The sequence below is a fragment of the Cupressus sempervirens genome, chromosome 6, assembly GCF_028749045.1.
Source record: "Cupressus sempervirens isolate cs-2001-9-10 chromosome 6, ASM2874904v1, whole genome shotgun sequence".
NCBI classification, from domain to species: domain Eukaryota; kingdom Viridiplantae; phylum Streptophyta; class Pinopsida; order Cupressales; family Cupressaceae; genus Cupressus; species Cupressus sempervirens.
In genome coordinates, this window is record NC_143123.1 from 111,935,756 (window position 1) to 111,961,958 (window position 26,203).

Below are 26,203 nucleotides of genomic sequence, written 5' to 3' on the forward strand. Positions count from 1 at the left end.
AAGTGATAACATTCACACCTAATACTAATTGAATGAACCAAAAAAGATAAGTGTTTTGTTCTCGCCTATGCCTTGAGTGCTTGTACAAGCTAGGATGGGAGTAGTGAGACGGATGGTTGTGACCTTTCATTCCGTAGTATGCCTCGTCAGTATGAGAGGATAATAGTGGCCGCATGAAATCAGCATGGACCCATGGAGTTCAGCTAACTACCAGGGTAACTTGTATGTGATAATTGCGATGACACTTTCATGCTTGCATAGTAGGTTCCTACATGTCATTGTGTGCCTCTGGGATTAGATGTCAGATTTTGTGTTGGAACCTTTGAGTTAGTATACTTTTAGGATTCCTGGACTTATAAAGATATGTGCTACGTGAATTTGATAGCCTGTTTGGGACTTGAGGTTATCTCCTTAGCACGGTGGGAGTGGACCACTTAGGTACCATGCGGTCAGGTGGTAGTGTATTTTCCACTCTTATTATTTTGAGATTCATTGAGATATCGTGGCTGATGTGTCCTTCATGATGGTGGATATGTATCCTTTTTCATTGATGATTAGCATATGTTAGATGATGTTATCTTATGCTTTTATTTGCATGTTAGATTACTTCCACATATGATGTTGTATTTATTAGGAGTGACATTCCTACTATGTGATACCGATGATCTCTTCGGTGATTTGGAATGTTATGCACAGAGGGATGGCTAGGATCCATGATGATCTAATGATGCTATTAATGGTTGGGAGGAACCGTGCACTTAGTTTATTATGTTTGATCTTTATGATGGATGTATATGACTTCTATGATGATGTATCATGTGTATCATGTGATTATCTCTACTTTGATGTATCATGGATTAGAATAGGATGATGTACCTTATTCTATGTATGTATATTCTTTTGAGCTTGTCATACCTTGTGACATGTATAGTGGATGATTGAGTATTTGAAATGTAATGTATAAATATTGGACTTATCATTATTATTTCATGTGGATGTTTTACTAAATGGATTCATGTATGTAATTCAACGTTAAGGGATCTTAAAGAATGTAATCTATTATTTATTTTATGTTTATTTTCAGATGGACATTACTATTGCTCCTGTTATTGTGCATTAGTTATATGTGGTATTTGCTTTCAAAAAAAAAAATGCTACTAAACTTAGTGAAATTCTAGGTTAATTCTTTGGATCCCTTGGTGGGACATTACATTTGGTATCAGAGCCCGAGTTTCTACATTGGGAGCTCTGGGTACTTTGGAATAACTAGAACTTTGAACTATTAAGTGTAACTTTCCAAACTTGATCTAGGTGAATTGTTACTTGAATATTTTTCATACTTCAACACTTAGTTTCAAAACTGGAAATTTTACTTAAACCTAGACATAGAACTAAACTTAGTGCCTTGTACTATTGTAGGATCGTATCTGGGACTAGGTCTTCTGTTAAAGGCCTTGGTAGAGGCCATGGTAGAGGCCGTGGTTGTGGCAGAACTATTAGTGTCCATGAGTCTGCCCATGAGGGATCAACTCATGTAGAGAGCAGGGAAGAGCACTCTAGTAGGTAGCAGGAAGAGAGTCGTAGAGAGGATCAAGCTGAGTCTGAAGAGGTCTGTTTGAGACAGATGATGCAGACTATTCTAGAACTTCTACCTCCTATTTAAGAATAGCCTAAAGTGCATTAGATAGAACAAGAGCATATACCCAGATCTAGAAGTCCTTGGAAGGATCGTTAGATGTCCATCATGTCCACTTAGATGAAGGATCTTTCAAGATCCAAGGTTAAGCCTTTCAATGTGCAAGGTTCTAGTTATGTGGCTGAGCAGTGGCTTATTTCCCTCAACAGGATTTTTTTCATGTAGGAGTTCGACAACAATGTTAAGGCAAGATTTGTGATCACTAATTTAGAGAATTTTGGGGCCACTTGGTGGATGATAGAGGAGGAGAAGTTGGGAATCGATATGAGCAGTGTTACATGGGAGTTATTCCTAGAGAGTTTCCATGAACAATTCCTACCAGAGGAATGGAAACAAAAAAGGGCTGATGAATTTCATAATCTCATATAGTACACTTTGTCAGTGACCGAGTATGGGTGTAAGTTTTATGAGCTTATGTCTTTTTCAAGGTTTAGTGAAAATTCAGCTTAGTTGACACAACATTTTATTAGGGGATTGAATAACCATATTTTTGGGGGAGTTAAGGTATTTGAGCCAAAAACCCTCAAGGATGCGGTGCATCAAGCTATCCTTGTTGAGAAAAGTGTCAACCTTGGTCAAGGTGGTTTTGTAGGAGCACCAGCAGTATCAGGATCTAAAAGCAACTACAATTTAGGTGGTAACAAGAAGTTTTCTTTCTCTAAGGGGAAACAGTATCAGCAACAGTCTCAGCAGACACAGCAATAGAAGGGCTCGAATTCTCAAGCTCAAGGCGGTGGCAAAGGTTCTAACACCAAGAACAACCGCAATGCTCAACATAATAAATAGAATCAGACCAATCAGCCAGCTCAAAGTAGCCAGTCTTTTGTGAGCAGGAATAGTCGTCAGTAATCTAATGTACCACCTATGGGAAGATGTTCCGACAGAAATATGGTTCATGTTTTTCATGTGGTCAGATTGGACATTAATAAGCTTAGTGTCCTCAGCGAGCTCCTCAGTTCTTAGGACCTAGACCTACAATTTTAGAGCCTGCAGTGGGTGATGCAGGTAGAGCTCATAGAGTTTTTGCAGCAGTTGATTAGCATCAACCAGATCATAAGGGAATAGTGGTTGAGACCACGGGTGCTATTAGAGGTATATCTCTTTTAGTATTGTTTGATTCAAGAGCTACAAATTCATTTCTTTCACCATCTATAGTTTCTAAGTGTAAGCTAGATGCGGTGAAGCAAGATCGTGGTTGGCAAGTGGAACCAGCCTCAGGCATTAAGGTTTCCACAGACTCTATAGTTCATAAGTGCAGGCTTAGCTTAGGAAGCTTTGATATGGCAGTGGATCTTTGACTCATACCCCTTGGTTCCTATGATGTGGTTCTAGGCATGGAATGGCTTGGATCTCATAGAGTCAGTATAGATTGCAAGAAGAAGATTATTATGTGCCAAGATGACCAAGGGAATGATGTGCAGATAGTTGGGATGTCGAGGCCTATATCTCTGCGGATGATTTCTGCTATGCAATTGAAGCAAAATTTTTGTAGGGGATGTCAGATATTTGCTATTATGGTAAATGATCTTGATGAAGAAGATCCCATGAGGGAGACTTTGGATCACCCAATTTTGCAGGAGTACGCAGATGTCTTTCCAAGTGAGATTCCAGGCATGCTTCCAAAGAGGGAAATTGAATCTAGTATTGATCTGATTCTTGGAGCAGAGCCTATCTCTAAAGCTCCTTATCGCATGACTACTCAAGAATTGGGTGAGCTACATCTTTATTTAGAGGAACTTCTGGCCAAAGGGAGCATTCGACCTAGTGTATCACCATGGGGAGCTCCAGTGCTCTTTGTGAAGAAGAAAGACAGTTCTTTGCACCTTTGTATTGACTATAGACAGTTGAATAAGGTGACTATTAAGAACAGGTATCCTTTACCTAGGATTGATGACTTATTCAATCAGATCAAGGGAGCTACAGTATTCTCCAAGATTGACCTTAAGTCAGGATACTACCAGCTTCGCATTAAGGAAGCGAATATTCACAAGACTGCTTTTCGAACTTGTTATGGGCATTATGAGTTCACAGTGGTACTTTTTGGATTGACTAATGCTCCATCGATTTTCATGAGTTTGATGAATGGTGTGTTCCGATCTTATCTGGACAGGTTTGTACTCATGTTTCTTGATGACATATTGGTATATTCTAGGACTTAGAAGGAAGCATGAGGAACACCTGCGGTTGGTATTGCAGTGTTTGAGAGACAATCAGCTTTATGCTAATGCAGCTAAGTGTAAATTCTTCAAAACAGAGATTCGGTATTTAGGGCATGTTATTTCAGGTGATGGTATTTCAGTGGATCCTGCAAAGATTCAGGCGATAATAGATTGGCCTACATTGACTAATGTGTTAGAAATTTGTAGATTCATGGGTTTAGCCGGTTATTATCGCAGATTTGTCCAGAACTTCTCTAGGATAGAACATCCTATCACTTCTCTTCAAAGGAAAGGAAAGAAGTGTGTATGGACAAAAAAATGTGAGGATGCTTTTCAGAAGCTCAAGGAGCTTTTGACTAGTGCACCGATTCTAGTTGTACCTGATCTAGAAGGTGATTTCATGGTATGTACAGATGCTTCTCTTGAAGGGATTGGGGTAGTGTTGATGCAGAATGGATGGGTGATTGTGTATGAATCACGCAAGCTCAAGGATCATGAGTTAAATTATCCTACACATGATCTTGAGTTAGCAGCAGTAGTTCATGCTTTGACAAGGTGGAGACATTTCTTGTTGGGGCACAGATTTGAGCTACATAGTGATCATCGTAGTCTTCAGTACATTTTTACTCAACCTAATTTGAATGCCTGCCAGATGGATGGAGTTTCTATGCAAGTACAATTTTGAGGTTAAGTACATTCAAGGTAAGGAGAATGTGGTGGCAGATGCTTTGAGTCATAGGAGACATGTGTTATCATCGATGACTCTTAGTATGGGTTTGAGGAGTTGGATTCTTCAGGCACTTCCTATGGATTCCTGGTATCAGGAAGTGTGCAGAGAGATTGATTCAGGAAGATCTCTGGAAGGTAAGTTTGTAGGTTACATTCAAGAGTCAGATGGTCTTTTGAGACATTTGGGGAGGATTTATGTGCCATTTTTGGATGAGCTTTACACCTTGATACTAGCAGAAGCCCATCGTACACCTTACTCAGCACATCCAGGTGTCAAGAAGATGCATGCTGATTTGAAACGTTTGTTCTTTTGGTCTACGATGAAGCGAGATATTGCTGATTTTGTGGCTAGGTGCCTCGAGTGTCAGAGAGTTAAGGTAGAACATCAGCATGCGACTGGACTTTTGCAGCCTAATCTTATTCCTTCTTAGAAGTGGGATATCATCTCCATGGATTTCATTGTGGGATTACCGATGACAGTCTGGCGTCATGATGCTATCATGGTCACCATTGATTGGTTGACTAAGGTGGCACATTTTTCACCGATTAGGTCTTCCTACATAGTAGCTTCTGTAACTAATGTCTTTATGTGTGATATTGTGAGGTTACATGGTATTCCTAGAAAGATCATTTCTCACAGGGATCCTATATTCACATCTGCATTCTGGACATTGTTGCAACATGAGCTTGGAGCACAGTTAAACTTCAGTTCGGCATATCATCCAGAGACTAATGGTCAGACAGAGAGGGTGAATCAAGTTTTGAAGGATATGTTATGAATGTATGTGATGGATAGGCAGACACATTGGGAGGATTATCTCTACCTAGTGGAGTTTGCTTACAACAACGGGTATCATAGTTCTATTGGCATGACACCATTTCAAGCATTATATGGACGTCCTTGTCGTACACCATTAAGTTGGGACAATCTTGAGGATCGTATCCTATTGGGTCCTGAGATGCTTTGTGATATGGAGTAATAGGTAGTGCGTATCCGTGAGCACTTGACTACAGCACAAGTTAGGCAGAAGAAGTATGCCGATGCTCATAGGATTGATAAGCAGTTTGTTGTGGGTGATAAGGTTTTCTTGAGAGTGCGACTACGAAAGAGTTCAATCCGATATGGAAAGGGTTCTAAGCTAGCACCTAGCTTTGTGGGACCATTCAAGATTTTGGAAAGGATTGGCTCGGTTGCTTATCACCTTGCTCTACTGCCCAGCCTAGCTCGCATTCATGATGTTTTCCATGTTTCAGTACTTTGGCAGTATATTCCTAATATTGTACATGTTCTTGATTGGAATGCGTTGCAGGTAGAGGACGGGCAACTGGCTTTGGAGTCGATTTTTATTCTGGAGTAGTGGGAGTTGACCCTTAAGGGTCGAACAATCGAGCAGGTAAGGGTCCAATGGGACCCTACTGATGATTCTTTAGCTACTTGGGAGGATGCAACTAAATTGAGGGAGTTATATCCCTACTTATTTGTAGGCTTCCAGGAGTAAGCCTAATCCAAGGGGGGGTGGATGTGGTGCCTACCCTCATTCACATCTTTTCTGGACATTGTTGTTATTATCAGACTATGATGGACTAGTTTTATGTTGATGGATTAGTGGTATTGTTTTGACACTATCAGACATTATGTTATGGATCCAAAGGTCATGAGATGAGATCATTTAGACTTTACATTTCATGCATACATGATGATCATTATACTATTTTAAGTTATTATTGATGATTAGTTGATGATTATTATCTCATGTGTTTTATTATGGATACTTACCCCATACTTGCATGTGTATGGTGTGCATGTTTTCTTATTGTATGGCATTTTTGATGTGGTTAAGGAAGGGAGTCATAGTCACCCGCTTAGTCGAGATCTACACAATGCACCACTTCCTACCATTGTCTGTTTAGCTTACCATATATATATTATAGGTACATGCATGGTTTTTCTGCAGGTTGCAAGTACCAGGTATCGACTTCTCTAAATTGCCAGGATGAGCGTACCCTATTATACTATCTCAATGATAAGAAAAGGGAGATAAATTCTCAAGTCCAAATCCCAAACCCTTAAACCAATTGTCCTAGTGAGGTAGGACAAGTATCTGGATATTTTACCTACTGAATGTGTCGGATGACATAATTCATGATTTTTAACCCTTTAGACTGATTTTGAGTGATTTGCTCTATGATGGATTTTCATATTTTATATTGGAAGTCTATGGTGAATTTTCTATTAATTAAGTCTTAATAAATATATTTAATTAATAAATTAATTATTTTAGAAAATTAATATAAAATATCATGTTATTTGATATTTTGATTATAATTAATTGAGGAAAAAAAATTAAATAAAAGAAAATTAGAAATTAAAATTAATAATAATAATAAAATAATAATAAAGTAATAAATAAATAATAATAATAAAAGTTATAAAAATTAAAATAAAAGTTATAAATATTTAAATAGAAATTATATTAAAGTGAATTGGAGTTATAAGCTTGCATGGGAATTAACGTACTTCTCTATTTCTCATGTGTCAACAACATGGGGGTTAGTGCATCAATTAAGCACATGGTGTCTACAACCCTATGGCTCATCTTAAAAGTTGGGAAAGACCCATGCTTAGTTGGTGACACCTTCCAGCTATTTCTAGAAGCATTCTAGATGTTTCCTGAAAGCTCTTTATATTCAGGCATTCATAGAAGCTTAGACATAGCGTTGGGAGAGCAATTGGAGCATTGGAGGACTTGAGAATTCTGAAGAAGGGAGGAGCTTGCTCTGCGGATTTTCTGAGGAAGAGCGATTTAGCATCAGAATCCGGGTAGATTCTTGTGATTTTAATTATGCTATTTTTGCATCACACATTCCCTGTCTTCTTCGTGTCTTCCATATGTCTTCTGAGAAGTTTCATATTTATATGCATTCTCAATATGGGTCGATTAATTTATTGAAGAATTTTATATGCATTATAGAATGCAAATATTTTATTCTTAAATTGTAGATATAATCTGTGTGAAAATAAAAAAATCATACATGGTATAAATATATTCAAATCAACATACATATACATATATATATATATATTTATATATCTGCATATGCATACATTTATTATGAATCTATTATAAAATTTGAATATATATATATATACATACATACATACATACATACATACATACATACATATATATACTAATATATATATACCTATGTATATTTATACATAATATGTCGAATGAGCGATTGATAAATCTTAGTGGAGAAGCGATTCATATCGCATGAATCAATGTATATAATGAAATGTCGTGGGCACGAATTGTACCCACGCCTACGGAAGGTAGAGACCTGCCGTCGCAAGTCTGCGGTGACAAGGGTACTACTTACCCGCTGTCGACACAGTGCCTGCGATTGCAGGTACTGTGTACCGTAGCAAGTGTTTGGGGGGGTAAATTAATGTTAATGTGATGCAAAAAAAATGTTTACGTTAAAACGTTTATAAACAATCGATTCTCATTGCTATATAATATGGTGTCAATCGAAATTGTTAAATCGATTTTATGAAAATGTATTAACTATTTATATATTTACATATGTATGTATATATATATATATATATATATATATATATATATATATATATATATATATATATATATATATATATATATATATATATATATATATGTAATATGTAAACATGTTATTTATAAATTTAAGTTATTATTATTTGATAAATGATTTATATTGAAGGTTTATTTTCATAAAGGTGACTCTTTAATAACTTTCAACTATTTAATAATTTAATTGTTTTAAATTATTAAATAAAGAATTGATAGTTTGGTGGGGAATGTATCAAACAAATATTATTAATTGGAAAATGGATTTTTTTTAGTTCTAATAAGGAAAACTTTTATCCAAAAACAATATATGTGTTCCTCCATTCAAACTTGGAAACTAAAATTGAGATCTCTACATTTTGTAAACTTGGTATAACCAAAACATGTGTTTGCATTGTGTATTCTTTAAGCTATTGTTTTGAGTTTTGGGTTGACTAGTGTTGACCAGTATAGGACGTCTACCAGAGGCTTGGGGGTTATGTGATTGTGGTGACATGATGATGTTTTAATCTCGATCTTTATAATCCCAACCATGGTTATGTGATGGAATGCTCTATGTATTGGTTGTGATTACTGATTGTTATAGTTGAGATTTTTATGTATGAGACACTTGACTTAACCATTATTTTGGTCATCGATCAGTTATCCTTGGTTATTTTCTAGTCACCATTATGCGACTGTAATGTGGATTTATTTTTGATGATGTCATGTTGTGACATGTTTGACTCAACCATTTTTGGAGTCTTCGATTAGTATGATTGAGATATATATTTTTTAGTTATTGAGAACCATTAGATATTTGATTATCAGTGATACTTCAGTTGCCAATAGAGAGCTGTTGTGTTCATGATATTCTATGGATGATAGCTCATGGCGATTTGATGCTTTTTATGCATATTTGATGATTTTATTATGGATTATCTTTTGTGATTTTGAGATTTATGATTCCATGAGCATTAGCGTAGGATATCTGCATATAGTGATAGGAAGTGGCTTGCAATGGGGGCCAGGGCCCTAAGAGGCTGCCAGGGTAACTCATTGTAAGTTGCATTAATATGTGATAACATTCACACCTAATACTAACTAAATGAATCTAAAAAGATAAGTGTTTTGTTCTCGCCCATTCTTTGAGTGCTTGTACAGGCTAGGATGGGAGTAGTGAGACGCATGGTTGCGACTTTGCATTTCGTAGTATACCTCGTCAGTATGAGAGGATACTAGTGGCCGCATGAAATCAATATGGACCTATGGAGTTTAGCTAACTGCCAGGGTAACTTGTACATGATAATTGCGATGACACTTTCTCGCTTGCATAGTAGGTTCCTACATGTCATTGTTTGCCTCTGAGATTAGATGTCAAATTTTGTGTTAAAACATTTGAGTTAGTATACTTTTAGGATTCCTAGACTTATAAAGATATGTGCTATGTGAATTGATAGCCTGTTTGGGACTTGAGATTATCTCCTTAGCACGGTGGTAGTGAACCACTTAGGTACCATGCAGTCGGGTGGTAGTGTATTTTTCACTCATATCATTTTGAGATCCATTGACATATCGTGGCTGATGCATCCTTCATGATGGTGGATATGTATCCTTTTTCATTGATGATTAGCATATGTTAGATGATGTTATCTTATGATTTTATTTGCATGTTAGATTACTTCTACATATGATGTTGTATTAATTAGGAGTGACATTCCTACTATGTAATACCGATGACCTCTTCGGTGATTTGAAATGTTACGCACGAAGGGATGGCTAGGATCCACGATGGTCTAATGATGCTATTAATGGTTGGGAAGAACCGTGCACTTAGTTTATTATGTTTGATCTTTATGATGGATGTATATGACATCTATGATGATGTATCATGTGTATCATGTGATTATCTCTACTTTGAGGTATCATGGATTAGAATAGGATGATGTACCTTATTCTATGTATGTATATTCTTTTGAGCTTGTCATACCCTGTGACTTGTACAGTGGATGATTGAGTATTTGAAATGTAATGTATAAAAATTGGACTTATCATTATTATTTCATGTGGATGCTGTACTAAATGGATTCATGTATGTAATTCAACGTTAAGGGATCTTAAAGAATGTAATCTGTTATTTATTTTATGTTTATTTTCAGATGGACATTACTATTGCTTCCGTTATTGTGCATTAGTTATATGTGGTATTTGTTTTCAAATTTTTTTTTTTTTTTTAAATGCTACTAAACTTAGTAAAATTTTAGGTTAATTCTTTGGAACCCTTGGTGGGGAATTATATATTCACATACGCAAATATCAAGTTTGACCAAAAGTTGACCAAATTTAACCATGGTTGACTTGAGTTGACTAGTTTCGAAAAGAATTTTGAAATAATTAAACAAAATTATTTAATTAAACGGAGTACTTACTTCTAATTAATTAAACAAAGTTATTTAATTAAATAAGAAGCCATTCCTAATTAATTAAATGAAGTTATTTAATTAAATAAGAAAAGTGTCTCTAATTAATTAAAGATTATTTAATTAAATAGAAAAATTAATTATTGTAGACACCTAAATTTGATTACACTATTTTAGTAATCCTATTTAGTTATCTAAAAAGGCATTATTAATTAAATTTCTATTTAATTAATCCTTTGTCATCCCCTAGTTGATTAATTTAATTAATCATCTATAGTCCTAATTGATAAATCAAATAATCTATTATTTATCAATTAAATCCTATTCTTCTATCTAATTCCAAAAATTCCCATTTATTAAATAAATCTATTTGATAAATGAAATCCTCAAATTCAAAAACCCCTAACCTATCTCTAATCCTCCATTTAGCCTAATCCACCCCATCCACCCATACTAACCAAGCTTAGCCACTAACTCACCCACCCTCATTAATGCCATCCACTTGCACATCTCTACATCCCTAATCTAATCCTAAACCCAAGCCTAATCCACCCCCTAATGTTGTCACATTCCTTAAACAAGTTTAAGACTTTCCTAATCCAAACCAAAGTCTCCCCTCAAAAGAACCCAACCACTAAGTCATGAGTGCTCTTACAAAACATAAAGACTCTTACAAGCCCACTCATGACTCTTACATCCATCTTACACACTCTTCCCTCTTCCACACTCATTCCTCTTACATTCCTCTTACATACTCAACCCCACTCATCATGACTTTAACCAACCCTTTACCCTACCCTCTCACACTCATCCTCCTTGTGACAAGTGTCACCTTCTCATTGGTGCTCTCCTTTGAGTGCATCCTAGCCCTCCTTAAGCCTTCATCCATCCTTGCATCTAAGCCCTCCATCCCTCTACCCCTTAGCCTATAAATTGAATCCCATCCCAAGCCATTTCATCAACAATCTTTGAGCTAAAGTTACCATGCTATTTTGAGAACCAAAGCCATCAACCATACCCTTATAATGCCAAATTGAGAGCTCACAAAGCTACCAATTTGCCATTACCCATCTCCATTGAAGCAGCTTTTGAGCATCTTGAGCATACATCCACAGCAAAAGGACACATCTACAGAATCAAGAAAAGCATGGAGTGTTTTCTCTTGTGAGGTTTGCACTTCTTGTTCTCTTTCTTTGTCTAAGCATATATGTGAATTTAGTTTTTGGTTTGTGAATGTTTACTTTATTTTTTAATGTTCTTTGCACACTGATTCTGGTTCTACATTTTGGCACGCTCGGTGGGACCCCACTATGGGTCATTTAATCATCTATTTTCATCTATATGTCATTTTTCTAACCATCTAATATTTGCTGTTGTTTGAGTGTTTTGTGAGGGTTTTTTGCTTGTTTTTGCAGGTTAAAGAACGCACTTAGGAAGAAGAAATACCATCTAAAAAAAAAAAAATCGCATTTTTCAGCTTTTTTGGCGCAGTTTTGGCGTCTGCAACCTGTTCTGTCTGCGAAAATTGACGTCTGCAAAAATTTGCGTCTGCGCAAATTGACATTTGCGAAAATCCGCGTCTGCGCAAATCAACATCTGTGAAAATCTGCGTCTACGAAAATCGACGTTTGCGAAAATCCGCGTCTGCGAAAATCGACGTTTGCGAAAATCCGCGTTTGCGAAAATCATCGTCTGCAAAAATCCGCATCTGTGCTAATCGGCGTCTTTGCTTGTCACCTGTGTTCTGTGCTACAAATCTGTTTTGTCCTCTTCGTATTTTGACAGACTGTCTTCTCTGCTTGCCTATGTTCCATTTTTGCTTTATTATTTCTACACTTTCTAACTAAAAAAAAAAAAAAAGAGTATAAATCAAAATTTGACTTTTAGTGGTTCCATAGGATTTAGACCATTTTAAGCATTTTTACGTGTAGAAAAAACAACAAAAAAAGTTAAAAATTTTTTCCCATAGTTAAGCTCTCATTTTTGAAGATTTTGGCTAACTAACTAAATTGTTTTTTTTTTGTCTCATTGCAGGTTGGAGCACATATGGAACCACTAACCATGTTTCTTGTAGGTTTTCATGTTGCTAAAAAATGAACTTGAATGTTTAACCATTTGTCTTTGAATGCATGTTGCTAAAAAAAAAAAAAATGAACTTGAATGGTTAAACACATTTTTCATTGAATGAATGTTGCTCAAAAACACACTCTTGAATGTCATGGATTAAAATCAACTTTCTTTGGAATGCATGCTTAAAACAAAAAAATCCAATCTTGAATGCCAAGGATCAATTAACCATTACAAATCTCTTTTTCACATGCAATCTAGGTAAAGTTTGATTTTTGGACATTTAAGAAACTTTGTTAAGTTAAAATACAAATTTACAAAAATCAATTTGAGTAGTTCCTTGGACTCACCTCTTTTCTAGTCACCCATCAAATATTAACCATTGGTTGCAATCTCAGCGCCATTTATGGGGATGGGTCTACTTGAAAAAGGTGTTAAATGTTCCACAATCTAACTCACTCACTTGGTCTTTGAACGTTTGCTTTAACTTTATCAAAATTCTTAAATGGCCAAAACTCTAGATTAAATCGATCACACTTCAAGTTTGGGCACTAAAATTGAACAACAACTGACGTGGAGAGCCTCCGGGCGCGCGCTTGAAATCGAATCTTACACACTTTTGTTTTTGGGCTTAAAATAAACTCACACTCAATCTTGAATGCCTTAAAGAGAATTAATCGATACTTGACGTGGAGGGCCTCCGGGTGCGCGAGTTTTCTTTTGTTGACCCTAACTCTTCTTATTGTTTGCATTCTTCAATCGATTTACTTTTGTTGGTGCTTCAAGTTGGAATTGAACATTGTCTCTTAAACATGAGTGCTTGCAAAGTCTAGATTAGCACACATAAGAGTTAGTTGGTAAAAGAACAAGCATGTTTTTTAGCCCAAGGTCATCCGAGTCTTCTCTCCCCTTGTCGTCTATCGAGGCCATCTTGGGTGCATAAGATTAGGATCCAAAACCTTGTTTCTTTTTAGGAGGCCTGCTTGGGGATTTCATCACCCCTTGGACGACCTCAACTCCAGCGCTTCGGCGGAGTATAAGAATCGGGAGGTGAATCGAAAGACACCTCTCTTGAGATCAAGATTTTGTCATTCGGGCTAAGCCTCAAGGAACTTTATACCCTTGAGAAGTGAAAAAGGAGAAGTGGGTTACCACTCCTCTCGGTTGTGTGACATCCTTTTGGTCTCATCTACGGATTTGGGCCTCACGTACCTTGCGTATATCGAGGACTCCCTAGCTAAACCAATTGTCAGCCTTGCAGAAAACCATCTAGGATGTTAATGTGTTTGGAGTGATTGATCGAAACATTTGTAGAACATACACACTCCTTGGCGCAAGTATCACATTCTGAGAACCACAAACTTCTATCTGGGTGTTCCTATCTATTGCTTGTTTTTATTTTACTTGTTGAATGAATGTTTGCCAAACTTGGTCAATCCTAGCTTAGGGCACACTTAGCATAGTCACTGCCTATTTTGAAAGTTGAACAAGTTGAAGCAAAACAACTGAGATTTTTCCCAAAGCCAAGCAAATTCAAGAATTTATGTTGGAACAACCCAAATCCAAACAGAAGTTTCACAAGGTCAAACTCAAGCCATCTCTAGCATACCAAGAACTTTCAGCCAAGAGAAAAGAAATAACACCAAGCCCACGAATTGCCAAACTCCACAAAGAAGAGGACAAAGCTACCGATGAAGCACTTCAAGAGGCCTGGTTAGAGCGCACCATCAAATTTAGCCAACATCCAGGAGTTAATCCTGCTTATGCCTTACCAACTAGGCATGATTTTTATGATTAGACACCCTTGTTTCTCCACATCTTCTTGGATAAGCTTCACTTTAGAGTCATCTTTGTAGAAAAGCCAGCCATATTAGGTTATCCCCTTAAGCATTATTAGCTCATCCATCTCATTTAGAATCAAACCATCTAGCCAGCAATCCAAAATCTGCACATCTAAGCTTTCAAAATTGTTGTCACCTTGCTAAAAGTTTGCCGCTCCTAAAATCTTCCAAATCCACCAATCTCACCAAGGTTATCCCTTTGACAGAACTTTGTCTAGGGTAATCTAGCTTTGTCACTTGTTATCCCTCATCACCTTGAGCTAAAGGTTGGGATCCACAAGTGGTCAATCTCGTGTTCTTCCTAAAGGATCATCAGTCTATCCTTAAGATTGACACAATCACCACCAAGCTTGCACATAGGAAAGCAGACCTTTTGTGCTTTGACAACATATCTTTGAAGTTAGAATCCCCAACCTAATCCTCCTTAGGTTTTGTCATATAGCTTTGCCTCAACCTAGGAAATCATTTGCATAGAAAAGCCTTCCCCCTTTTGCATCCATCAGCATTATTGCATCTCATCCCTAGGAGCATTTTTCATGCCACCCGTCACTCGCTTAGCCAAGAAGAAAGAAACAATGGAGCCCTATCATTTGGATCGAACAGCCTCACCCCCCTTGAGCACTCAGCCATCCTTCAGCCCAGAGCAAGCTATGCCATCACCTACTGACATTGAAGCTTTCATGAACCAACCAGGAAATGTAGTATTGGTAAACACCATTATAGACAAAAACAAAGAGACAATCATGGCTAATTTTTGAAGGGACAATGTAGGAACCTTTGACTTTGGAAGACCCCCTCCATTATCAGATCCATCTCACCCATTGTTTGGGCAGCTACCACCACCCATAGGCTCTTATGATCCAAATTATCCTCAATATATTCCAAAAGAAGAGCCTCCAGCCAATCCATATGACCCAACAGACCCAAACATACCATCATCCACCCAAGTTGAAATCTCCATGCCGCAAGCCAACCTAGCCACCACCACTCCATCCTTGGTTCATACCTCTCCACTCCAAACCCCCTTTACCCAAAACATCTCACCGTTCACCCCCTTCACTATTGCTGCTGCTCCCCAACCTAGCCTTCCCAATCCACCCATCTCCCAAATCAGTGCTAGCATCTTTGGCCAACCTCAGCAATATACAACAGGGATGCCACCCATGGGGCCAAGTAATCAACCTTTCATCACCCCCAACTTGTTCACCACAGCCCAAAGCACAATCCCATCATTTCCATTAGGTCTCGAGAGCTCAATACCACCAGCCACAAATCCACAAGCTACTACCTTCACTCCACAAAGCTATCAAAACCCACAAGCTACTGCTAATCTTCTACCAAGCTCCCAAGTGACCCTAGCTCCCACCACCACTCTACCAAGCTTCCAAATCCAGCCACAAAGCTATCAAACCCCATCAGTTCCATTCCCAAGCTTTCAATTCCCACCACCTCCACCACCAACTAATCCATTACCTCCAATTACCAACTATTTTTCAATGCCACTTCTAGGAGGTAATCCACCACCCCAGCCAACCACCAATTATTTGCAAATGCCATCCCAAATGGGGGCACAACCCACATATATTGGTCAAACCCCACAAGCCCTTCAATCCTTTCCCCAAGCCTCACAACCATCTTATACCTTACCTCCACAAAGCAATCCATTTACCCCACAGCCAGCTTATGTTCCTCAATCCCAACCTCAAATCCCATATCAACAGCAAGCCTCGCAGCACATGCAGCAATATGCGCCACCTCCCCCTCAACAACCCGTCATCCACCATGCAGCTGCCCAAACAATGTACAATCCCTATCAGCAAATCCCTCATAACCATCCATATTCAATGGCCCCATCCAGCACATACCTACCTCAAGGCACTCCTACATTGGGGGCACCCCAACCATCACCTATCAATTCAGAGTGGGAGCAAATGAAGATAGCTCTGAAAGCCATCCAAGAAGGGAATGATCCAAAGACATTCAAGTTTGAGAATGTGTGTCCTTACCCATTTGACAGAGCCATTACCACGACACCATTTCTCAAACACTTTGCGGTACCTAAATTTGACAAATTTAGAGGAAAAGGAGACCCTGTCACACATATCAAAGAATTTTACATGCATTGCCAGGATGTGGCATACAATGATGTCTTCCTCTTGCGCCTTTTTCCCAAAAGCTTGGCTGGACCATCTCTTGAATGGTTTTATAGAATCCCCTATGGCACAATTAAAAACTTTGCTGAATTATCTGAGGCATTTGTAGCCCAATATGCCCATCTTGTTGAAACAGAGCTATCAATAGTTGATCTTGTCCACACGCAAAAAGGTGGAGAAAGCCTTGCCGAATACCTGCAAAGATGGCAAACCCTTACCACCCGCATATCCTGCACCTTGCCAGAATGCCATGTGGTGAAAATTTTTATTGATAATGTACATCCCAGCTTGGCTTATCACATGACCATGAACTGTTTGCAGACCTATAAGGATATCAAAGAGAAAGGAATGATCCTTGAGCAAGGACTCATCAAAGATGGTGTGGTAAAGATTTACAAAGAGGCCAACCAAAATAAATCACATTCCAATGACAAGTCTAGGTATTGGAACAAAAACAAGCATGTTGCAACAGATGGGGTTACCGACACTAGACATGTGAATATCGTTGGTCCTTCTCAAAACCAGTCTAACCCACCATATCAAACAAACAACCAACAAGCTACCAATTACCAACAACGAAATAACCAAAGCTATCAAAACCACAATACAAGACCCAACTTTCAAGGGTCTAACAATCAAGCTAATGCCATCAATGTAGCTGCAGGGCAAAAGCCCAGATTCCAACCTGCACCTAGAAACTATACACCCCTTGGTGAGCCATTGGATGTTATTTTTGAGAAATTGGCTAAGGAAAACCTCATCAAATTTCCTCCTACCCAACAAATTGATCCAAGCCAATCCAAAGCTGCATGGTACAAGGACAATGAGTATTGCAAGTTCCATAGGGTAAATGGTCACACCACCCTCAGATGCATGAAACTGAAAGACTATGTGCAAGACCTCATTGATCGGAAGGAAATCACTGTTGGTGCCCAAACCTCTCCCAATGCAAGCTTACAGATTTATCAAAATGCTTTTCCTCCACACAACAACCAAAATCCTGGAAAAGCACCTATCCAAAACAACACCAACAACCACCAGCCAAACCAATAGCATGGGAAGAACAATGACCACACTTCATCCTATATAGACTATGGTAGCCTTATAGGTTGTATATCTGAGAAAGAGTCTTCTGTCAATGTTATCAATATCCGAGGACCAGACAATGAGTGTGCGGTCACCACTCGAAGAGCGTGATTTAACATCGCAGGCCCACCAGTTTCATCAACACCATCAGCTCCATCAAAAAGCCGGTACAATATCTTGGAACACCTTGGGAACATGCCAGCCCAAATATCCATTTTAGACCTTCTCCGCACTAGTCCTGTGTACAAAGACATCCTTGACAGTGCTCTCATAGAATCCTGTGTCCCTTCTGATATCAATGCTACTGATTTTCATAATCTTGTTGGACACCTTTCATCCTCATGTGCCCTATCTTTCAAACCCAACGACATACCCGCGGTTGAGCCAGATCACACCCTTCCGCTTCGCATAGCCATCATGGTATCCAATTTTGCCATGAAAAGAGTAATGATAGATAATGGATCAGCCTTCAACATTTGCACCCTAAAATTCATAAAACAAGCTGGGTATACTGAGGCAGATATGATCAGTGAGGTTATCACCATCAAAGCTTATGACAACTTGGAAAGGACCACAGAAGGGACTATTTTGCTACCAATCAAGGTTGGGCCAGTCATTCAAGAGAAAGTTTGCCATGTTGTTGATCTAAACCTACCATTTAACATCCTCCTCGATCGCCCATGGATTCATGCTATGAAGGCCGTTCAATCCACCTACCATCAGTGCATCAAATTTCCGCATCAAGGCATTGAGGTAACCATCCGTGGCGATCCAGAACCCTTTTCTTACTGCAATGCGGTTGAAGCTTCATATACAAATTATTGCCCTGGAATAGACATCGGCACAGCCATCGCCAGCTCATCCCACACTTGTAATGATGCAGAAACCATCCTTGCCTCCAACCTATCTACTGTAAAGATCAACAACAAAGGATGTGGAGAATATAGTCTATCAGATGCATTTGCTGTCGGAGCAATCCCACTTGATCCACATACCCATGGATGGCCAACATATCACAAAGCTAAGGAGATTCCACCTCCTCGATACAAATAGTTTGGCCCAACCACCTTTGTGTCCTCAAAAACCCCTCTTCATGAGGAGCTCACTCCAGATATCAACAATTGGCTACATAAGGATGCACCTCCAAGAAATCAAGCACGCCTTGATCACTTCAGCCAGAAGTATCCCCAACAACATAAGCTCATCACTAAAAAATGGAACTATCAAGGAGGTGGACTAGGACCAGAAGAAAGGGGCATGCAATGTCCCATCAAAGCACATGATTGGGAAATAAAGTCAGGTCTTGGCTTTGGCATACCCACAACTGGGGGCACCAACGAGAATGGTCACGCTTTTTCGAACATCCACCGCGACCTTGTCGAAATTGAAGAAATTCCTGAGGAAGTTGAAAAGAGAGCCTATGACGATATCCTAGACCAAATCTTCCTAGGAGACTCTGTTCTTCGAGAACTATCCATCCATCTCATTGACCTACCACTTGCTCATCCACAACTCATAGATTGGGACCAACCAAGTGTCATACATATTGATGAGTTCGCATCAGAGGAAGCGCTTCTAAGATTCATGGGAGCTGAAACTCCTCATAAGAAGACAAAGCCAGATTCTGCCTACATCTACAAGCTAGATCCCAAGGGGTATTTTGGAGAAAATCCCCAACCTAGTTTCGATACACCCAAAACTGGAACTAAGGTAAATCTAGGACTAGCTAAGGCAGCGAAGAGAACCCCTCAGCAAGAAAATCTAGAGCCACAAGCAGAACATGAGGATTTAGTATTGCCTCCTCAAGATAATCGACCAGAGGTGTCTTCTATTCTAATAGAGGATACTAGAGAAGTCAACATTGGTTCTTCAGAGATCCCTAGAATTGTTCACATTGCTGCATCCCTATCACAAGACCAAGCTGACCTCCTCTTTGAGGTTTTACGAGAGAACATTGGCCGATTTGCATGGTCATATCAGGACATGCCAGGACTCGATCCAAAGCTTGTAGTTCATCATCTTGCAGTCGATCCAAAGATCAAGCCCGTCAAACAAAAGCTTAGGAAAATGCAACCCAAGGTGGCATTACTAGTTAAAGCTGAACTAGAAAGAATGTTAGCTGCTAAGGTTATCCGACCTATCGACTACTTAGAATGGATCTCCAACATGGTCCCTGTCACTAAGCCTTCCGGTGACATCAGAATCTGTACTGATTTTAGAGATCTTAACAAAGCTTGTCCAAAGGATGATTTTCCATTGCCCAACATAGATATAATTGTAGATCTTACAGCTAGACATGAAATACTGTCCCTTATGGATGGATTTTTTGGGTATAATCAGATCAAGATTGTAGAAGAGGATCAGCATAAGACAGAATTCACTACCCCCTGGGGAACCTTTTGCTACACCATGATGCCTTTTGGCCTAAAGAATGCTGGGGCTACCTATCAAAGAGCTATGACAACCATTTTCCACGATCTTATCCATAGCATTTTGGAAGATTATGTGGATGATATCCTGGTCAAATATCACACCTTCATGGATCATCTTGCTGACCTGGAAAAAGTCTTTGATAGGTTGGCCCAATATTATCTCATGCTAAATCCCAAGAAGTGTGTCTTTGGGGTAACATTTGGCAAGCTTCTAGGCTTCATAGTTTCTAAACGGGGTATAGAGATCGACCCCAAAAAGGTCAAGGCTATCTTAGACATGCCTCCTCCCCAGACACTGCGACAGCTTCACTCTCTTCAGGGAAAACTTCAATCTGTCCGGCGCTTCATCTCCCAACTTGCAGATAAGTGTACACCATTTTCACACTTGCTAAAGAAGAATGAGAACTTCAAGTGGGATCTTTTATGTCAGCGCAGCTTCGATCAGCTCAAGCAGTATCTCACCAATCCCCCTATCTTGGTTCCACCAGTTCCTGGTCGTCCCTTGATCTTGTATATATCAGCAACACCTACTGCTCTAGGGGCACTTCTAGCACAACATGATGATTATAGCAGAGAGAGAACCATCTACTATATCAGTAGAACCCTAGTTGGTTATGAACTCAATTACACTCCTATGGAAAAAGCTTGTTTGGCAGTTGTTTTCTCAACTCAAAAGCTTTGCCACTACATGCTAAGTCATACCATCCAACTAGTCTCCAAGATTGACCCTCTCAAGTATATGCTCTCCAGAACAGCACTTACAGGCCGTTTGGCCAAATGGGTTATGCTACTAAGTGAGTTTGACATCCAGTATGTGGACAGAAAGGCAATCAAAGGGCAAGCTATAGCAGATCACCTAGCTGATGCACCTCTAGTAGATGCATATCCTTTGCTCACAGAATTTCCAGATGAGCATATCTGCCTAATTGAAGAACAACCCCCATGGAAGCTTTATTTTGATGGCTCATACACCTCTCATGGATCAGGGGCAGGAATATTATTAGTTACACCTCAAGGAGATTACATTCCAAAAGCCTTCAAGCTACAATTCCCTAGCACCAACAATATAGCAGAATATGAAGCTCCTGTAGCAGGATTAAAGATAGCTGCAGAATGGAATATCACTGAGTTACAAGTCTTTGGTGATTCCCAACTCATCATCAAACAAGTCTTAAATGAATATCAAACCAAAGATGAAAAGCTATTACCCTACAAAGAGCTAGTTAATCAGCTGACCCAGCATTTTACAAAGCTTTAGTTTACACAAGTGCCTCGAATGCAGAACAAGGCAGCAGATGCCATGGCCACTATCGGCTCGCTCTTGGAAATTCCCCAAGAAGCTATGCAGTATGAGTTTTTAGTTGAGCAGCTCCTCACACCTGCCTATGCGAATGAGGATTCAAACCGTGTTTTTATCTTGGTTGGTCCCCAATCCCCTTGGTACCATGAAATTCACGCTTACCTTAACGATGGTATCATATCCCCTCACCTCACACGTACCGAACGCCAGATCCTCATCCAAAAATCATCCTGCTATGTTATCATAGCCAATACCCTATATCGTCGGGGTTATCACGATACTCTCTCTCGATGTTTAGATGAAAATGAGGCCGCGATGGCATTAAAAGAAGTACATTCCGGACTTTGCGGTGCCCACACGAGTGGTATTGTCCTAGCACGAAAAATCATTAGAGCAAGCTACTATTGGCCTACCATTGAAGAAGACTCTTGTGACTTTTTCAGAAAGTGTCTCCCATGTCAGCAGCATGCAAATCTTGTGCACGCTCCAGCACAGGATCTACAGCCTATTGCACCACCTTGGCCTTTCGCTTGTTGGGGCCTTGATCTAGTTGGAACTATCACCCCTCTCTCATCTAATGGACATAAATGGATAATAATAGCTACAGACTATTTCACTAAGTGGGTGGAAGTAGTCCCCCTAGTCTCAGCTACAGGAGTTCAAGTCTCCAAGTTCATCTTGTACCACATTGTTTGCCGCTTCAGCATCCCATCCACCATCTTCACTAACCATGGAGGTAACTTTGAAAATCTCAACATGGAAGAATTATGCACTTCCCTCTGCATCCATCACCACTTTTCTAGCCCATATTTCCCACAAGGTAACGGCCAGGTAGAGGCAACGAATAAAAACCTCCTCAAAATCCTAAAGAAAGTTGTCAATGATTCTGGCCGTGATTGGCACCTTCAAATAAATCTGGCTCTATGGGCCTATCGAACTTCCTTCCATACATCCACAGGCACAACTCCATACTCCCTAGTCTATGGTGTCGAAGCAGTATTACCTATAGAAGTTGAACTTCCCTCACTACGCATATCTTTGCAAGGGCAAATCTCAGATGAAGAATACAGAGTAGCTCGACTCACCCAGCTAGATCTCTTAGACAAGAAGAGACAACAAGCCTATGACCATCTCACAGTCTACCAAACTCGTCTCAAAAGGAATTTCAACAAGAAGGTGCTCCCACGACACTTTCTGCCAGGTGATATGGTCCTCAAAGAAAATATGAAAGTCCAAGCAGATCGAGAAAAGAAAGGCAAGTTTGAACCTACATGGCTTGGTCCCTATGTGGTTACTGCCTCCTTTGGCTCTGGAGCCTATCAATTATCTACACCAGAAGGAGAACTCTTGAATGATCCCACTAACATCATTCATCTCAAGAAGTTCTATGCTTGAAGATCCTTGGTATACCTAGCTTTTGAAAAATAGAAGAAAAAAATAGTAAAGAGAAATAAGCGTCCAATGGTGAAAACTTGGCAATTCAAGCACCTTGGATAGGTACCTTGGTGAAAACCTGGTAATTCAGGCACCTTGTGTGCTAAAGACTAATCCATTATCTATCACTATCCTATCCCTCATCCATCCACCCACCATCCCATGAAACACCTGCTTGTTCCCTTGGTGTTCCAATCAAATATCCAAAAACTGATGGAGCTTGTCAATACCTCCTATACAGCTTGTAAATCTTCTACCAAAGCTTGTATTATACCTTGTAAATCTTGTACCATACCTTGTATATATTCAAATCTTGTCCAAATCTTGTACCATATTCCAGCTTGTAAATAATCTTGTATCCTAGCCTGTATCCTATCACATGCACACACAGAATCCCATTTTCCTTAAGCTTTTCACAAACCATCTACCTATCCACCTATCAACTATTATAGACATCCCATCCTTCACAAAAATTTTCATCACACAAAGAAACCAAAACATGAACAAACTTGTACATTTTTAACATATCTTGGTCTATCAGCTTATACATCCTCTTTAGCTTAGTATCATTGTATCTATCCGGCTTTCGTGTTAGTTCATCCTTGGTCAACATCTTGCACACATCGCACATCTTGGTTAGATATTCCAATGCATCCTTTAGCTAGATCTCCTATCACCAAAGTGTTATCCTTCTTAGTTCAGCTTGCCAGACACATCACTCATCCAGATCCATTAGCATAGGTGCTCTCTGATAGATTTTTGCAGGATATAGCTTTCCTCATGTCTGATCTTGGTCCGTTAGTACCTCGTCCTACCCATCTCGTTGGCAAACAGTTCTCTTTTGGATTTTCACTTTCTTTTGATTTGGGATCTTCCCTTTTGGGTCTTGAAATATCTTTTCCAAGCAATCTCCTTGTTCCCTCCTCAAGGTTGCCATGATCTTCCATATCATGGTATGCTGCGAATGGGGCAATTAGAGCGTAAGGTCTTGATCAGGTCTTTTGCTTGTTTTCTTTTTCTGCTTGTGGGTTACCTAGTGTCATTTCCACGTTGCTTCCTCTGGGATTCATGTGTGATACTGGGGCAATCCTTGTGTGTTTGTTTTGAGTCAGTTTGTCAGTCCTCTGGATAGTTGGTGAAAAGGCCTTGATGTTCTTAGTAACCTTGGCAATTAACCAACAGTCCTATAGCAAATCTAGTGCTCAACTACATGGTGGTACTTCTCTTTGAAGTATCCCCCCACTCAAAAAGCTTTAATGGATTCCCTTCATCTCCATTATCCCCCCATCCATATCCTACATCTATCACTCCTACCCCAGCTTATGCATCAGTATATCTTTGAATCACTCCTCACGCTTAGCTTTAGGGATCCACCAATCAAATCAATCCACCAAACCTCATCTTTCGAGATCCACAATCCTAGTCCTAGGGATCCCCGAAACCCATCTTCCGCCAATCTGACTCTTTGAAATCTTGTTGCATCAGCTTTATCATTCTATCATCCATCTCCCTACCATGGATTCCTTTTATAGCGCTTCGCTCCTCCATCTCCCCCCCCCCCAATCCTGGAAAGTCTTAAGCTTGCTTTACTATTGTGCCTCTGATTTCCCTTTATCATTCTCCCGTAGTGAGAGTTTGAGCTAATTCAGCCCCTTCTCTTCGCCAACCTGCATCTCAGCTTGCCTCAATTTCTTATACTTTTCAAGAAGTCGTCGAGCCTCATTTCTCTCCCCGTCGCCTTCTTGAGGGGGCATCATCTAAGTCTAGTCTCTCCTCTTCTTATCCGAGACTGGGGCAACTTTGTTGCTAAAACATCTTCCTCATGTCATCTTCATTCAAACTTCTTTGAAATAGTGTTGTCTAAACACTATGTCAAAGAGGGGCAAAATGTAGACACCTAAATTTGATTACACTATTTTAGTAATCCTATTTAGTTATCTAAAAAGGCATTATTAATTAAATTTCTATTTAATTAATCCTTTGTCATCCCCTAGTTGATTAATTTAATTAATCATCTATAGTCCTAATTGATAAATCAAATAATCTATTATTTATCAATTAAATCCTATTCTTCTATCTAATTCCAAAAATTCCCATTTATTAAATAAATCTATTTGATAAATGAAATCCTCAAATTCAAAAACCCCTAACCTATCTCTAATCCTCCATTTAGCCTAATCCACCCCATCCACCCATACTAACCAAGCTTAGCCACTAACTCACCCACCCTCATTAATGCCATCCACTTGCACATCTCTAACATCCCTAATCTAATCCTAAACCCAAGCCTAATCCACACTCATTCCTCTTACATCCCTCTTACATACTCAACCCCACTCATCATGACTTTAACCAACCCTTTACCCTACCCTCTCACACTCATCCTCCTTGTGACAAGTGTCACCTTCTCATTGGTGCTCTCCTTTGAGTGCATCCTACCCCTCCTTAAGCCTTCATCCATCCTTGCATCTAAGCCCTCCATCCCTCTACCCCTTAGCCTATAAATTGAATCCCATCCCAAGCCATTTCATCAACAATCTTTGAGCTAAAGTTACTATGCTATTTTGAGAACCAAAGCCATCAACCATACCTTTATAATGCCAAATTGAGAGCTCACAAAGCTACCAATTTTCCATTACCCATCTCCATTGAAGCAGCTTTTGAGCATCTTGAGCATACATCCACAGCAAAAGGACACATCTACAGAATCAAGAAAAGCATGGAGTGTTTTCTCTTGTGAGGTTTGCACTTCTTGTTCTCTTTCTTTGTCTAAGCATATATGTGAATTTATTTTTTGGTTTGTGAATGTTTACTTTATTTGTTAATGTTCTTTGCACACTGATTCTAGTTCTACAATTATGAGAGCATATCTCATTTTATTAAATTAAATATCTCAACAAAATCTTTCTTTAGCTCAAAAATGGAAATTTCCAGTTCACTATTGATCAAAAATGAGTTAAATCAGTTAACTCCTTTTTTTACTCAAATTAAATCAGCTAACTCCTTATTTTACTCAAATTAAATCTGTTAACTCCCTTTAATTTGGAAATCTCCCTTTATGACTGAACTTCACCTTTAATCCTGACCCTTGATTGAAATCGATCTCAACCATTGATGAATTCCAAGAAAGTCTATTTAAGAGACTCTCATCTCTTCATTAAGAAAAGTTGAATGAGAATTTGCATCAAATTGTTGCTGAAATTCATACTCACATTTGCTCATATTCACATACAGAAAGATCAAGTTTGACCAAAAAATGACCAAATTTAACCACAGTTGACTTGAGTTGA